We start from the raw sequence: 4,970 nt of genomic DNA, 5'->3' as shown, positions 1-4,970 counted from the left end.
GTTCTACTGTCTAATTGCACATAGCCAGGCAATTTTTGAGGTTATTAAAGCTAAAATGATAATTGATATAAATAAATTCATTTAATAATTTAATTCATTTACTGGCCAGAAGTTTTTTTAAATTATAAAATGTTTAATTGATGTGACTTGAACTTGTAGAGGAAAAATTCTTCGATTATAAATTATGATGATAACCGTTCACTTACTAATTGCACCACTCGTAAACGCACTTCAAAATTCGAGAACGTTGAATTTTATTAACTTACTCCCAAATTTAACTTATGGTGTAAACATGGAATTATACTGAAATCTTGAAATTGATACGAATATTGAATTTAATTATTGAGAACTTGAAATTATATTGTGTGAATACACAGCGTAATGATTGAAGTACGAATTATATTGACATGTTGTCTGATGATTTAAATTGAGTTTATAATTTTATGATGAGGAATACAACAATTTTGTTTATGATTTAAGTGTAAGGAAGCGATTATTGAATAATCCAAGCTTATATTGCAACACTAAATGAACAAGCTTCATTACTTGTTGAGTTAATGCCATGCAAGTTTAATGAAGGATATGTAATATGAGGATAAATTCGTCAGTTTAAATGAATACTGAATATAAGTACATATGAGTACAAATAATACAAATTTACATAATTTTACTTGTAATGAAATGCTTAGGATAAATGTATGACAAAAGTATACTAATAAATGATTTATATGAAATACGCGATGATATTAAAGATAAGGAGTTAAAGTGCATATGTGTATTGCTAGTAAACACGACTAGATGAATTCAGGTCTACGTGTAATAGAAGCAATTGATTTTTTTAGGAAGTAAGTAAATAATTTTAGTTAAGTTAAAAAAAAAAGTTTAATTTAAGTTCCTCCTCATAAAGTTATTTTACTTTTAAATATTTTTATATCGCGTCAGATATGACAAGACTAGACGTTTAAATACAATCTAATGTTGAATCGATGACTAAGACACATGCAAAAAACCGTATCAGATTGATTAACCTCGAAAATCAAAAATGTTATTCATTTGTATTTTTAGAGAAGAAAAAAGAATGCAGAGAAAGAGAGAGTGAATATGAGTAAATGATGGAAATTGACACGTATTCATCTTGCACCACTTGTATTATATGCTCTGATTTTTTATGTTTAACGATTTAATTTTTTTAAAATGAATTGTTATATTGCTTTATGCCTACTACACATTGTAGCACATTTTACCTTATGTTATGATGTTAAAAACAAAAAAAAAAACAAAAAATTAATTAAAAGGGATGTAATGTAGTATTAAGGTTCAATAGTATTAACTTGCATAACCATTGGAATCGATACCCATCACTTGATAAATGCCTTAAATTGGATTGACAGTTTTAATGGTCAACTTGAGTATACAGATAATCTAATAATATAACTGGACTTTGCATAACTTTACCCTAGTCAGTTGGACTTGGCATTTCTCACACTATGAATCTATGATTGTCAGTTTTGAGCCTAAGCTCTGAAGTTTGTGATAAATCTTAATTAGTAGTTTTTTGGTAAACAAGTTACTAAATCATGGAGAAAGAATTTCTCTATGATCCAATCAGAAACTCTAAAATATGGGGTGACTTACTTCAGACACACCCCCATTACCTAAAGTATAATAGGCAAACACCCCCATATCACTGAATCAGCAATGGTCAGTAATCAGTAGTGAGTAGTCAGTAATCAGTAGTCAGTGATCAGTAATCAGTAGTCAGTAGTTAGATTCAACACAGAAGAAAAGTACAGGGCCGAGCTGACTCCACTCTAAAAGGGTTCTCTAACATCTGAAACCTGGAGTAATTAGCTGATTGTAACCAACGTACAGTTTGTGTGAATAAAAGTTTGCAGTGTACTAAAAGGAACTGTGTCATACTACTCATTAAAGTCACCAACAACTAACCGATATTTAACAATATACTACAATAAAAAATATTATTAACTTATTTGCTGCCCTCCCTCATATAATATAATAATTTGAGCATTATACAAATAGCCATACAGAAATGATATTGTATTGATTTTGGAATCTCGAATTGAGGTTTTGACAATTTTTATGTTAAGTTTAACAAGGAAAAAATGTGTTTCCCGATTGAAATTTTAAAATTGGAATCGGTCGATTTTGGCACTGTTCTGTCAGGTCAGTTGATAAGTTTGACACTAAGGAAAGGTACGTTTTTAGCAGAGATTTATGAATTACTGGAGCAATATACAGTAAAATTTAGATACAACTTAGCAGATGTCTTAGAATATTGGCAGTACTGTAAGACTGGAAGAAGCGGTGATGCTTGGGTGGTGCTCTGGACATGCCTCCGATATGTGCTAAACTTGACAAAATTATGTAGAAACTCTGCTATTAGTGACTAGATTTTTATGAATGCACTAATTATTTGTTTGAATATTCATAATTGTAACCTACATATTGTATTGAATAGCTTCAAACTTTCAATTGCTTAATGTTTTTCCACAGTAAAAAATATATACGGTACCAGCCTTTCAAATTAGAAACCAACTTTGCAAATGATACAGATTTTGCCAAGAGTCCAGAATATTATGTTTTACTTCTATCTTTATACTCAGAAATTATAAGGCAAATGTTGATATTATTTTGAGGTAGTGTACAGTTATTCTACCATTTTGTCCCATTGTGTATGCCAATAATTGTTAATTTCAATACAACATTGGTTTTAAAAATTATGATGTTATGCAGAAATTGCAAATGGATAATCAGCCTTGGCAGAAAGTAAAAAAACAATGCAATATATATTTATCTAATAACTAAATTAATTTTTTTTTCGTACGGGTTCGAATTCCTGTTGGGGCCGTTTTTTTTTTGTTTTTTTTTGTAAAACGAAAGGGTCCGATACTCCAGACGGGGTGAGGGCCGCATGTGTTTCCGACGAGAGCGGATGGACATGACCCATTCACGTGCGGACTTAAAATACCAACATTTTCTTCGACACAACCACATTACATCTAATCTTAAGGCATATGATGAACAAAAATTAAAAATTAAAAATCATACCAAACGTACCGCAAGAATATTTAAGTGAATGAATTAGTGTAAGTGCCATTGCAACCTTTGTGGAGCTTTCTTCGTAGAGGCCATACCATATTCACAATTTCTGAGACTCAGAAAGATATGTAGTAATGACTGTCTCTTATACACATCTAGATGTGTATAAGAGACAGGTTCCAGTAATCTTGGATTTCTTTCTTCATGTTTGCGCAAGAATATCATTCCGAAATCATTTAAGTCGAATTGGAAACCATCCCTTGCTTTTGTGGATCGTAAGTTCATTAAGAAGAACAACGATGTTTCCCGTAAATTTATGCGTAGTAGTATTCAATGTCATAAGGACAAAATTTCGTATCACCATAACCACATGATTCGTCATCGCAACAACCTACAAGGTGCATGTACAACTCTTGATTTCTATCACATACGTGGTATTGTCCATGAGTTAAACCTATGGTATTATGACTGTCTTTTGTTAGGAAAACAGAAGAAATTGGATTCACTGAAAAGAGATCGCCCAGTGAATATGACTGCATCTACTCAGAGAAATGTTGACACATCCAAACTTGTGGTTACCATTCCCGAAGATTTACTTCTAACGGATGGTGAGAGGTCAGTAAAGGCCTGTCATTCATACCTCAACAGAAATGTATTGATGAATTTAATGTCAAATGTCAAATCTGATCTGGAACAATATTATTGACGCCTAAGACTTAAAGCAGAGTTTCGTGATAAAATTTCTACAACACTCAACAAGGATGAATTCCAACAACTCAATCGAAAAAAATTTAATTGGACTCCTGCTCCTGGTAAATTTAATTCTTTGGATTTGTATATCCAGAAATGCAGACATGATATTGGACAATTTAATATGAAACATCGGATCAAATCACGTAATATGTCTACTAGAGAGTTATTGGCGCTACGAACTTTGAGAAATAATCACGATTATGTTATTAAGCGAGCAGATAAAGGTGGAGCTACAGTTGTTTGGAGAAGAGATTTGTATATTTCAGAGGGAGAGCGTCAATTATCTAATCAAGCTACTTATCAACCACTTCCAGATGATCCGACTTCTAGTGATATAGCAACTGTAAAACAGACTATCAAATCTTTAATTAGGAATAATCAACTTCCCGCTACAGCTAACACTTTAATCAACACCAATGCTACCTGTCCAAATTGGTATATGTTACCTAAGATTCATAAACCTGATAACCCTGGAAGACCTATTGTGTCGGCGTGTAATAGTCCTACTGTTGTCATTAGCGAATTCGTGGACAGTGTTTTGCAACCTATTGTTCAGAAATTACCCACATATATTAAGAACACTAATGAAGCCGTTAAAATGTTTGAAAACTTCGAATTTAAAAACGCTGGAGGATATATATTTACTATGGACGTTAAATCTTTATATACATCTATACCTATCAACGATGGTTTAGTCGCACTTAGATATTTTTTGGAGAAAGACGGTAACAAACCCCGTATATGCTCAGTGGACACTATAATTCGACTTTCAGAACTGGTCTTGTGTACTACAGCATTTGCCTTTAACCATAAATATTATCGCCAAATGTCTAGAGTTAGCATGGGTAGCAAAATGGCACATCGTTTGCATGTCTCTTCATGGGTCATCTCGAACACCAAATCTTGGCACAATTCAAAGGACCTAAACCCGAACTATTTAAACGTTATATTGATGACTGCATAGGGGCTACCAGTGGGAGCATTGAAGAATTACATGGATTTATTAATTTATCTAACAATTTTGATCCAGCTATTGACTTCACTTATGAAATTTCCTCAAATTCGATGGCTTTCTTAGATATTAAATTATCTATTGAGGAATTACGGCTCACTACATCAGTGCATTATAAATCTACGGATGCTCATACTTACCTCAA

The sequence above is a fragment of the Anneissia japonica genome, unplaced genomic scaffold (assembly GCF_011630105.1).
Source record: "Anneissia japonica isolate Jap-2015-1 unplaced genomic scaffold, ASM1163010v1 scaffold1511_len2985839_cov193, whole genome shotgun sequence".
Lineage (NCBI taxonomy): Eukaryota > Metazoa > Echinodermata > Crinoidea > Comatulida > Comatulidae > Anneissia > Anneissia japonica.
This window is presented reverse-complemented; position numbering follows the sequence as displayed.